Source organism: Chiroxiphia lanceolata, chromosome Z, assembly GCF_009829145.1.
Source record: "Chiroxiphia lanceolata isolate bChiLan1 chromosome Z, bChiLan1.pri, whole genome shotgun sequence".
Taxonomy (NCBI): domain Eukaryota; kingdom Metazoa; phylum Chordata; class Aves; order Passeriformes; family Pipridae; genus Chiroxiphia; species Chiroxiphia lanceolata.
Genome location: NC_045671.1, coordinates 67,889,847 through 67,903,008, shown reverse-complemented (window position 1 = coordinate 67,903,008; position 13,162 = coordinate 67,889,847). Strand labels below are relative to the sequence as shown.

Sequence of the window (13,162 nt, the reverse complement as noted above, 5' to 3'; positions counted from 1 at the left end):
CCTTGGCCCAGTGTAAGCCCTGCTCAGCAATAACAATTACATCTCTATATGATCAACCCTGTGTTCAGCACAAATCCAAAGCACAGCCCCATACTAGACACTGTGAAGAAAATTAACTCTACCCCAGCCAAAACCAGCACAAAGACTCTGGTGCTTTTGTTTTGACACCTGCAATTCGCAGATCACATGGTCTTGATTTTGCGTTGCATTTTTGTGACCCTTCCTCCATGTTTTCACTTTGACAATTGTATTTCGTTTGAGAGAGGAAAAAGCATGAAAAGTGTTTTCAAAACTGAAGTTTCAAGACTTCAAGTTAAGAGGTCTTGAGGGAATCAAATACTGGAAGATATGGAGGACTGAACAGGTTTTGGTAGAAATAAAAACAGCTTTTGTGCTCTATTGATTAATATTCCGTTAAATATACTGTTAATGCTAAGTAAATAATGCAGGCTGTCAGGTTTGTTTTCATATTTGCAGAGGTGAGGATTGTGTCGGAGGTAAGAAGGCTGCAGCAGCTGGTTCAAAGGAGACTGAGTAACTGTTGTATCATTGCTGCAATTTGTGTCTTAAAGAGCTGAACGTTAGAACAATGGGAAAGGTGTGAGCAGAGCGCATCTTAAAGCCCTCCCGGGGTTTCAGGAACAAAAGAATGACTTTGCAAGGCTCCTTATCATTAGAGCTGTATGGTACGTGGGTAGCTAACTTTATGTAAGTTACTATCCATACATTTGAATCCAGAAACAATACAGAATACTTGCTAACCATTTGCAAGTTATGGGACAGTTCTAGCAACATTTCCTCATCCTTTGTTGTATTAGCACGGAGGCAATTATTGGATAAATCCGTGAAGTTGTAAAGCTTTGGTCACTGAATTGTTTTAACCAAAGTAATGGACATGTAATTTTTCAGGTCCTTCCAAATCTTTAAGTTTTGCTTGGGTTAGTTAACCATCAGGTTAACTGTTATCTGGGCGTAAACTACATAGGAACGTTAAAAAGGGATTGCTGGTAAAATGTGCATTCAGCTGAATCGTAGCACCTTTCTATTTCTTACCTGCTGTTAGCATCTGGCTTCTCAGTACAGATTTCCATTTTGACAGCTACTGTTTTACTGCTGTGCCAATGTATCTGGACCAATATGTAGAGTCAGGTGACTGAAAACCTGAATTTTTAAAGGCCTTTTCATAAATAACAAGAGGAATTGTGTTACATGAAGATTTTTTCCTCTCTTTTTCATAAGTAGCTAATAGGGAAAATTGTTATTTCTGGTAGAGATCTGTAACTACTTCAGATGAAGATACAAAAATCCTAGTACTCAGGTTATGATACAGTTACTTACTAAGGATACACATTTTCCTTGTCTCTGTTGTTGATTTCTTGGGTTCTAGAATTGCATTTAACATTTTATGTAACTAGATGTGTTCATTGTAGGATTAAGATTTTTCAACAATGAAAGTTAAAATATGCATATATAAGGGGAAGAAGGAAAGTGAAGATCACAAAAGCTTGAAGTTTTTTAAGAGCTGGTGGCACAGGACCACAGTTCTTTGTGGTGAACCTTTCAAGCCCTTGGTACCTTGCATGGATGGAGTCATGGACCAATCAGTGCAAATGTACACCATCAGTTCAAATGACAACTGAAAGCCACTTGGTGTTTTGAGTTGCCCATCTGTTCTGCAGAAGACTTTGTGAGGAAAACTACAGTCTGTTTCAGCTGTGGTTAAGACCTTAAATTACTTTCTCTGAAATGCATGGATGTTAAACATTCAAGGAAATTATGTGGGTTCAGATAGTAGAGTCTCACTGAAGGTTTGGTTCTAAAGAACTTTCTTCTTCATGAGACTCAGGGCTGGTTTTGATCTCACACTTAAATCACTGGAAGTCAAGAATCTCTTAGTCTCCTTTTGGTCCATGTGAAATGAAGTGCTCCTTTAATGACTTGTAAATTAGGTTTCTAAATTCTCAACAAGGAGGATGTCGGAACATACTATTCCAGTGTATGACAAATGTGTCTATACCATTTTGTCAAGACTTACTCTGGGATAGCACTCAAGAGCAGTCTTTTCTTCAAAAGCCGTCTGCCCCTAGCAGTGATTTTGATTTCTGCTAATGAGCCAGATTGTATTTAGAGAAGATCTTAGTGATGTTCATTAATGAAATGAAGCTCGCTCCTGCTATAATGCTATGTTTTTATAATGTTTTTAAAGACTTCTAAAACCTTTGACACTTTTAAGACCTCTTCCCAGTTTTATCAATGGTTGTAAATGCATGTTGATTGGAAATGATCTTTTACCCTCAGCACTAAATAAAGAAAACAACAGAATGTAAAGAGTAATTTGAATGTAATTAAGCTAGTGATTTTTTTGTCAGAAATGGCAAAAACGTTTAGTAGGATAAAATCTGGCCAGTCAGACATTTTCATTCAAGCTGACTTGCAGAAAATGTTAACTTCTTTGCACAGATACTCTTCTGTGCCCTAGTATTTGTTAGTTTCTTTTAAGAACTATGTCAAGACCCTGTCATGACCAACTCACGATATGAACAACTGTATTTTAATTGGAAGAGGTGTGTGGAATGGACCTTACTTAAGAGTTTTGAAGGAAGTGGTTTCACAGGCTGTGGAGCCAAGCTAATGGTGTGTTACTGCCAAACAAAGTTCAGTTTTTCACTGTGCAGTGCATCCTCTTGCCTTGGGCATTCTCAAGTTCTCCGTTAACCTTCCTGAGAATAAATGGATTTAGCAGTCCAGCAGAAGACCATCTGCAGATTTATGAGTCATTCCCAAAGCATCCCTAAGCCTTGAAACAGCATTACCTGTCTGGAAGATGTTTTAATGAGACCTTATTAAGAGCTGCTTTGTACAGTATAGTGATGAAATTCTAAAGTTCTGCTAATCAAGACAGCTAGGTGGCAGTTAAGGAAATACATTTTCTAATGTAAAGTGCAACAGAATTCTTTTCTTGCAAGGAAATTTACTGACAATGTAATCTCTAAAAGTTTTTCCAAACAAAAGTTTCACTAACTAAATTGTATTTTAAATGTATGCCTTACTAATCTATATAGAAGAACTTTGTGCACATACAAGTATTATACAATAGACCACATACAGTAGTAAGTCCATTTGATTTAAAAAGATTCCCCAAAATAAAAATGAAGAATAATAATGTTGATATTTTAGCACTTTGAGACCATTAAATCACCTTTTCTAGTTGGATTATATTACGAATGTGTCAGATTCCTTTAGGTTTTCTATTGTTAAATGAAACATCTGCTTTGGGGCAGTGTTTTCATGCTGTAGTTCTTCTCTACTTGTGCTGCAGCTGCCTAAGCTCTACCAGCATGAAATGGAAATGGTTTACATTACCATAACATGATTTCTGATAGGTATGTGTAATGCTTGCTGTTAGTGAAAGCATCTGTGTGAAAATGGTTCCTGTGGAGGGCGAGGTACTGGCTAAACTTAAATACAGACTGTAGAGGTTTGAACGCGGCAGTCAAGGGAGTTTTAAAAACTCTGCCCTTCTTATTAACATATGAGTGCAAAAGTTACAAAAGATAATTCTTTGTCCTGTGATTCTTTATATTCAATACCTTTTTCTCCGAGATGGTATTTAGTTTGTTGGGGTGTGCAAAAGATGGGCATAAAATTCTTGGTAATAAAATTTCGTCCTATTTCTAAGTGGGCTTAATAGTGTAATAAACTGACATTATAGTTAAGTACACAGCCCTAATTTCAGTGATACTGAGTACAAGTAGAGCAGCTAAAACCAGTGCAAGACACCAAGTTCTAAAAGTGTTTTATTGTTTTCGAACTCTTTTTGTCTCGCCCTTTCCCTTCCCTCTGCTTTTGTGCTGCTGACTCCTACTCTGCCCACTACATTACTTGTCTCAGAGCTTAAAAGGAGTGAATGATGGAGAAGGCTGGAGTTGAAAAAAGAGAAAATCCCATTTCCCTTAGCAGCTGGTGCTGCAGGTACAACGAAACCGAAAAGTTCCCATGCTATTGCTATAGGGCCACCTCATATGCTCACAGTCTGCAGGTCTCCAGACATGCTGCTCATTGCAGATCCTCTGCCAGACACGTTTCCCACCAAGACGCAGAACTTCAGTACAGTTCAAAAGTTTGGAATTCTGATCCAGAGTGATTAGAGCCTCCTGCTAATGTGCTTCAGAGTCTTCTTGCATCTGAAATTTGACTGGCTAGCTCTGTGCCCCCTAGTGCCTGATGTAGAAGAAGTCGATGTAGGACAAGGGTGTCTTAAATGATAAGAAATTTGTAACACTGAATGTCCCTGTATTTTTGTACCGGTACGTTTACTGTCATTTCAAATGCCATTCAAGAGACCTAGAAAAGTTTAATCACTTTCTTTTCCCTTTTTTGAAATTTACAGGCTGGCTTTATGGTGTTAATAAGTAAGACCAAGACAATTTATGACTGTAGTGTGCTGCTTTTGAGGTGGCTGCTTGGAGACAAAAAAGCAAACCACCACATAAACAAACAACCCCCCACCAAACCCTAATATTTTAATACACTTCAGTAAACTAATAGAAAAAAAATAGCCTCTCTGAAAGCACTCTGAGAACTGGATTAATCTTCTGTTTTCTACATGTTTGGCAAGTTACAGGAATACATGATTTTTATAATTTATGTTTCTTTCTCTAGGATGTTTTTGCCAGTATCCAGCTCTTTTTTTTTTTTTTTTTTTTAAGTCCTTCATTTGTAACATAGCAGCAGTCTTCTGGGTTAGTTTCAATAACTTTTAAGTATTGACTTGAAGATAGACATCATTTTACAATGAAATTTGTATTGTAACTTATAAGCTCAAGGTAGGTCACTATAACTGCACTTAAAGTAGCTTTTTAAATTAATACTCTGAAAGAAAACTGAAAGTACCTATAAAAAATTCTCATATCATGTATTCCTTTATGTTCATTATCAAGTTTTATTTCTGATAAGAGATGCCTGCCATCTGTTGCCACTTGAAAATCTTCCTATTGCTGAAATATGGGAATGTGATCCCTTCCTTAATTACACTTCCAGTATGTTTTGTGTGGATGTAATACATATTTATCCCTTATCTGACTGTAAGAAATGTTGAGGCAGTGGAAAAAGTGGAGGAGGAGGGATATGGGGAATAACAGACTGGGGCTGACAGTTGTGATGGTAGGTGGGAAGCAATCAAGTAAGTAGGCCAGGTTGCATTTAGTGTGTATGTACACGTTTCTTACTTTAAAAATCTGCCATTCTCTTATTTTTCACTCTTATTACTCTTCTTCCTAAACAGAACCTTTAAAAATGCCAGCTCTGATTTAGTATTGATGCTTTATGCTTATTAGTGAAAGCAATTTTTAATCATTGTTGCTTGACGTCAGGAGAACCTTAGTCTTGAATTTCTTTGCACTATGTCTGCTTTTGCCTTCAGAGCTGAAGGCAGCTAATGCCAAAATCTGTCTCCAGCTCTCTGTAACGATGCAGGGTGGTTAATTTCTGTCCTCTTTTCAATTCCCATTTGTACATTGTAAATGCACTGTCATTTTCTTTCTTCACGACATAGTCCTGCAACAAAACTCTGTAGTGGGCTTCTGTAACAAAGACTTTGAGAGGTTACAGGTGGTGTTTACGAGGGGGATTTAATAATGGTTGTGCTGCAGATCAAAGAGTTGAGGGTATGACATTGTTTCCATTTGTTGATCTGGAGTTGGCAGAAGAAAAAACACATTTATTGTCATTTTCCCAAGTTTGCGGTGACCTTGCTGTATCAGGGGCAGCATCTTAGAGAAATTGTAAAAGCCTGAAGCTCTGTCTGGATCATGTAGTTAACTTTGCTTTTGTTTCCACCATCTCCCACTGTCTCTTAAGTAAGTAAACAAGGTGCGTGATTACATTTCTACGTTATGTGAAGTGTTAGACTATTACACATATTTGGGGACGTTTTTCTAAAGCCCTCCTAAACATAATTCTTAGATAGTTTGTGCCTGGGTTTTCTTTACATCACATATTTTTAAATAACTGTTTTCTCCTTATCTTATAAGTAGCAGTCATAAGCCCTCTCAGCCCAGGATGTGGTAGGTGAATGTAGGAAAGACAGAGGAGCTTTTTCATTCACAGGCTGTGTCCTTCCAATGGTGATAACTCTTTCTGGTACTTGGTCCACTTTCATGCAATTCTTCCTTAATGTGTTCATCTGGAATTGAATATTGTTCCAGAAGATGCTTTACCAGTGGTTTACAAAATCGCACTGACAGCAGACCAGGCTGTGTCTATTGAAGTTGACCCCTGATACATTCTGGGTTAATCTCTGTCTGATTATAGCTGCAGTAAATCTTGTTAATGTTTGGATGGAAGGCACTGTCCATGGGGGTTTTTATTTTATACTGCTAAGTCATGGCGACTATGAGTTCAAATCTACAGTGAATCTAATAAAACTCAACATGTGTCAAAAATGAAATGAGTCTCAATGCAGGGATGATGTCCATCTTCTTTGCAATGTTCTATTACCTTATTGGAAAGGTAAAGATGTAGATGTGTTTTTAAAGTAGGGTAATATACTGCATATTACAACTCTCTTTTGCCATTTTACTAACAAAGAGGTGTTTATTGCCTTTAGTTGATTTTATTAGAGAAATAACAGTTAATTATTTACTGAATTTTCAATATCTCTTCCTTAATTTTGTGCTTTGTAAGCATCTGTTGTCAGTTGAAAAGTTAAAGAAGAAAACTAATTGATAATTTGGGTACTTTTATTTGTCTCTGGCTGCAGACATTGAGGGATCTATTGTGCAACCATTTCTAGCTAAAATTTAACAAATAGTTTGTTCAGAACTCTAAGACAGTCAATTTTAATGAAAACCCCAAATCTAAGCAATATATAAGAGAAAATATTTAAATAAAACCTTATATTAAAATGTCTTTGTATCCAGCCCTGGTATTAAACACACGTCTAGTAACTGAGAGTTTTAAGATTAGTTGCCAAACTGAGATTAAATGGCTCTTTTTTTTGTTGGTGGTGATGATTTTGTGGGTTTTTGTTTTGATTTACTTTCAATATATTTATCATTTTAAAAGTAGTTACGTTTTGTGAATTTTTAAAGAAAGTTAATTCCTGTTAACATCTGGGAGGAGGTGGAGCTTGATGTTCCTCATTTCTTTCTTCAACAGAAAATGACAGAAAATGTTATCAGAATTTGTATGAGGGGTGTAGGGCCCAGTTTTGAGTCACTCAGTTTACTTCAACTCCATTGTTATTTCTCCTGCCATACTGAAATCCTTTTTTTCCCTCACTGTGTCTTTTACTAATGACATCTAGGGCAGAAATTTTGGCTGTTTTGACCATTTGTTGCAGGGCATATTTCATTTTTTTTTTGTGGACAGAAAAACAGGCGTTTTATGGAAAATATCAGGTACATCAATCTCTCATTGTACCATAAAAAAATAAGTATGTGCTGTGGGTAAAGAGTAAGTGGGTAGATTTAATTCTACTATGCCCTGACTATTGCTTCTACTTTATCTCAAACCTGTGTCTGTTTTTACATGTCATTTGTTAACAGTGCTGTCTTTTCCTTTACACTGAACTGTAAAAGTGAATGTGTTTTGCTTTGGGGTGAACATTTCTTAAGCCACCCTAGTGCGACTATTAGTAATGCTACGACTACACCCCAAGGAGTTTCTCTTTAACCTGTTAGTCAGGTGTCCTCAAAAAAGAGCTAAGTACTCTTGAATGTACTAGATTAAAGAAATAAATACTACATGGTCATTTTCAGAGGGTGTTTTCATGAAAGTGGTGTGATACTGAAGACTCCTCTTTGTTTTTTATTGCCTTACCATTAGTAATGATCCAAATTCTCTAAAACAGCATAACAAATTTAATTTCAAATAAGTTGGCCGAAGATTACATTATTCATATTTCACTTGGCTTGTCTACTCTTTGTCTTTTGATCGTGAATAAATTGTTTAAAAATATAAGAGCAGTGTGAAATGTCTAGTGAATAGTAAGAATTTCTAACTTAAGAATCTGTCTAGCATAAAGCTCATCACTGAAGCAGTCTCTTGGGGAACAATATTGAAGATCAAGTTATACTTACTATGTGTAAGAAATTTTACTACAGAAGTATTCAGAGAGATCTTTTTTAGTTTGCCAGGTGGTTGCAGGGAGGGAGAGAAGAAACATCTCACTCATTTGTCTAGTTATGGAACCAAGGCTCGAAATGGAAAAACAAAACAAAACAACAAGACCAAAGCAGCCATTTCAGTTACCAGCTCACATGGTCACTTTAAAACTAGGATTATAAGCTTTGGGGGTTTAATTTTTTTTGTCTAGTATTCTTGTGGGTATAGTAATACTCTTGTACGAATTAAAAACTTTAAGATGTCCGTCTTGATGCTTTTACTTACTGTCTACAAAATAACGTGGTTTTTTGGTCCTTGTTATTTTTTTTTTGTTTGTTTTATTTGCTGTTTCTTCAAAACTGTGCTTTAAACAAATAGACACAGACTTTGGGAATATTTCAAGGTGAAAAATGTGATAGCAGTCTAGAGCTTTAGGTACTGGTGCAGTTGTTCTCTTTCCACCTTTCCTTTTGCTTGGTTATGTGACTCAGATTTTGTGAATGTGTTTTGTAGGCAGTGTTCTTAATGCCAGGAGACAGTACCTCTGACACAAGCCTCTGATAATTCAAGATACTGGGGAGAAATCAATAACTTGCCTGCATTTTATGAAGTTATATCCTCTAAAGAAAACTTCTCATTTTTAGGGAATGGTGAAATATCCCAGCATCCCCACCCACCTCCGCCTCCTCCCCACCTTCAAAAAAAACCCAAACCAAAACCCCAAGTATTGGGATATGTAAAAACAAAATAGGTGCTGATATTAGCTTGCTCTAGGAAAGTATGGTGACTTTCTAGTCCCTTCATGAATGATTAAGTACATTCTGATGACTGCATTATATAGGCCTTGTAATGTTCTAGTTTTTAATCTTGATTGACTGACCTGATCTCCTTCAGTGACAAGGTGACCTGCTTAGTGGGTGAGGGAAAGGCTGTGGATGTTGTTTATGTGGACTTCAGTAGAGCCTTTGACACTGTTTCCCACAGCATTCTTCTGGAGAAACTGGCTGGTCATGGCTTGGGCAGGTGTACTCTTTGCTGGGTAAAAAGCTGGCCGGGTGGCCAAGCCTAGAAGGTGATGGGGAATGGAATTAAATCCAGCTGGCATCAGTCACAGGTGGTGTTCCCAAGGGCTCAGCACTGGGGCTGGTTCAGTTTAATACCTTTATCGATGACCTGTACCAGGGGATCAATTGCACCTTCAGTCAGTTTGCAAACAGCATCAAGTTGGGTGGGAGTGTAGATCTGCTGGAGAGCAGGAATTCTCTGCAGAGGGATCTGGGCGGGATGGATCGATGGGCAGAGACCAATGGTATGAGGTTCAATAAAGCCAAAAGTCAGGTCCTGCACCTGGGCCAGAACAGCCCCGTGCAGTACCACAGGCTGGGGGCAGAGTGGCTGCCCAGCAGAGAAGGACCTGGGGGTGCTGGTCAGCAGCAGCTGAACATGAGCCAGCAGTGTGCCCAGGTGGCCAAGAAGGCCAGTGGCATCCTGGCCTGGATCAGCAATACTGTGGCCAGCAGGACCATGGCAGGGATTGTCCCTCTGTATTTGGCACTGGTGAGGCCTTACCTCAAGTTCTGTGTCCAGTTCTGGGCCCTTCTATTCAAAAAGGACATTGAGGTGCTGGAGCGTGTCCAAAGAAGGGCAGTGGAGCTGGTGAAGGGTCTGGAGCACAAGTCTAATGAGGAGCAGCTGAAGGAGCTGGGGTTGTTCAACCTGGAGAAGGGGAGACTGCGTGGGGACATTATTGCTCTCTACAACTGCCTGAAAGGAGGTTGTAGGCAGGTGGGGTTTGGCCTCTTTTGCCAAGTAGCAAGTGACAGAAAAAGAGGAAATGGCCTCAGACAGTGACAGGTGAGGTTTAGATTGGATATGAGGAAAAATTTCTTTGTGAAAGAGTGATCAGGCATTGGACCAGGCTACCCGGGGCAGTGGTGGAGTCGCAAACCCAGGAGGCATTTAAAAGACATATAAACATGACAGCTGGGGACATGGTTTAGTGGGCTTGGCAGTGTTAGGGCAAATGGTTGGACTCATTAAGGTCCTTTCCAACCTTAATTATTCTATGATTCATTGATCTTTAATAACATTAACTTACAACTCTGTTTTAAAATTGCGATTATGAAGGAATTGACATTGGGCTGTAACTGGCTAGAAACTCTGTGGAGAATGATTGGTCATAAAAGTCAGGCTGTTAACCACACCAGTTGTGGCAGGCAGGTAACTTGGGCTGGAATAAACATGGGTAAAGAGGGGTGAGGGGATTTAGGTCAGGCATGTGTAGATAGTTGGCTAGTCAGTACATGTAACTGGCTGTGCCTAGTGTATGATCTGTGCCATCTCTTTTACCTTCTTAAACGCCTTTCCTTTGAGGGTGAGGGGTGCTCTGTTCTGTGTGCAGGTGTGTCTGGGACCAGGGGCCTGAGGGGCAACAACTGCGAGTCAGACTGTGACTCAGGTGGCCCAGGGTGCCAGCAGCTGGAGAGGCAGGCACCAGTGGACTGAACAGCCACCAACAGGAGTGGGACCTCAGGTCACTGGAGCCCATGTATCTGTGGGGCCAGGAACTGGAGCAAATAAGGGTCTAGGTTGTTATGCAGCTGGAGTGCAGCTGCATGTAGGAGGGACTGTTCTCGACTGCCAGTAACTGCAGAGACTGGAGTGAGTGAAACCAAGTGCCAGACAGGGGGGTAGGACAGAGGCCTGTGTGTCCACAGTGGCAGCAATTACAGCGAGTGAGTGTTATTACTGAAGAGCCAGCCAAGCCAGCCAGGACAGGTGAAGTGGCCAGGTGTGTGTGCATCTGCAAGGGGCAGACCAGGGGATGAGCTGGCTGTCAGGGTGACCCAGTGAGTTCGGCTGGCTGCCAGGGACACCGTGGGATCTGGGAATCTCTATGGGCAGCACTGCTGGTGAATGTGTGTTTTCCATTTCTTTTTTTGTGTGTTTTCAGTTATTAAGATACATACCTGCTTTATTGAAGTTAGGACACTGGTGCCATCTGGTGGTGTTAATACATTGCCAGGAATGAAAAAAAAAACAACTCCATTGAGATGTGAGAAATTGCTGGCTGGACACTAAAAGAATGTAATTATGCTGTTGTATTAAGTCATAAAAGGCTGTACATGCACTCACAACTTGGCTTGCTAGACCGAATTTAATCTTTAATCTATTTCTTTCTGCTCAACAGAAAGGTTTGTTTCTAGTAATTTCTTTTATTAAGCAGTGCTTTGCAAACACAACATGAAAGAGTTTTGTGGGAGTTAACAATATTTTAAAACTCAGTCTGAAAGATAGATTACTTCTGGTATTGCATTTTCCTAAACCCAGGGCAACGTTCTCATTGCTAATGTGTTTGAAGTCACTGTTTTCTTTTCTAAGTGGCTGGTGATCTGACAAGTTGTCAAGAGCAGTCACAGCTCTTGAGCAATCCTTTCAAGAAAATATTAGTACTCAATTCTGTTAGTGTGCACAGTAACAAGTGTGGATCAGGATCAGTAGAACGATCTACTTGCCCAGTCTCCATCAACCATCTGTATATAAAAATGAACTGAATTTGCCTGTCTTTAGCTTTTTTAGCGCATCACTGTCCTGCTTTAACCAGAGTATGAAGAATATGGTGATGATTTAGGACCAACTCGTTTAGGTTTTTTTTCCTCACGAATTGAATGCCAGTTTCTTCTTCCAGATTAATCGAAGTGTAGCCTTGTCCTCTTCAAGTAGCAGTGAGGGGAGACAACTCCTTTTGGAAGACTATTGCTCGAATTTTTGCTGCGATGTGCTTTTGGAACAGGGATATGCCTCTGAGTTGCTTTCTTCAGAAGCAGTGTCACTGACTGCTCTGATCTCCACATTTTGCTGCAAAAAAGCCTTATGGAGTTTATTCTACTGTCTGTGTGCAAGGCTTTCCATCCTCAATGAGGATTTTTTTTTTGTGGGTTCCAACAAAAGAGCATCCTGTGCAACTCTGCACTGCTTTCAGTTAATAGAAATTTATTTCTTTGAATGCAGTCAAAGAAATTCACAGTGGAATTGCTAAGAGATTTTTACTTGTCCTGAAGTTCTTGTCTGGTGCTGTCATTAGTATCTTGTTGTGTCATTGTATTTATAATTCCATTACCAGCGTAACAGCAAAATCAGTGACTACGGGATACACCTTTGATTTTTTGGAGCAGGAAGATGAAACAGGTAGTACTCTTTACCTGTTTCTGTAACATCTGAACGTTCCCTGTATTGGATCAATAAGAAAAATTTCTTCTTCCGTCAAACTTAACTATTCATGTGAGATTGTGTCACCTTTAGCCAGGGGATGAAGGTGTTCTTTTTTACTATTTTTTTTTTAAACATAATTTTATTCTGGAAAATGTCTAGAGATTCTGGAAACATGAATTATTTCCTTGAAAGTATTTTTGGAAGATTAAGGTACAAAGAGCAGATTACTTGCAAATATAGCTTGAAAACTAAGAATACTGCTCATCTGGCTGTGGATTTTCAATCCAAAATATTTTCTTTTCTTGCAGACTAATCACTGTCTAGTCCATAAATTGTGCTTCAAAGCACAATTTATTTATTTGGTTATTTTCCCTGTCATTTGTGAAGATAAGTAATTTCTTTTCATTTTGCAATCACATGGTGACAGGATTCCTTAGTTTTTTGAGTGATTTTTCCTTGTCTAAGTGTGTTCTTTCATAGGACACTATATCTCTTTTCTCCCTTTTTTTCCCCTGAGGATCTAATTTTGACAGTCTTTTTCCCCTTTTCTTGCTCGCAAGTGCCTCTGCCCCACAGTTAACCTTAAATTAGTATAGACACCTAAATAATTTTAGGTGAATTTAGTGAGCTAAGTATTTCTTTGTGGCAGCTGTATTTCGAGGAATTTTGGATGTTAACTTTCAGACTATTTTTCTGTCTTTTCAGGTCTCTGGATGGCAGACTCTGAAAAGAAATGCTGTTTTAAGAGGTATGCCTCATGTAGGCCAAAATATTCCAGACTAGTGTCTATATAAATGATAAGGCCATACTTTTGAGGAGTCCCTCTGCTGGTCCTCTCTGTAAT

General features: G+C 39.0%; 1 protein-coding gene across 2 annotated transcripts in view; it reads left to right on the top strand.

Annotated features, from left to right (window-relative positions):
• Nucleotides 1-13,162, top strand: part of PCGF3 (polycomb group ring finger 3) — a 54,890-nt gene that overhangs the window by 12,953 nt on the left and 28,775 nt on the right. Inside the window, exon 2 of one of the 2 annotated variants that reach the window (XM_032674782.1) lies at nucleotides 13,024-13,066. The exons of the other annotated variant lie outside the window; for it this stretch is intronic. The gene's annotated coding sequence lies outside the window, so the exon portion shown is untranslated. The remainder of the gene's footprint in view (nucleotides 1-13,023; nucleotides 13,067-13,162) is intronic. 2 annotated transcript variants of the gene reach the window in all.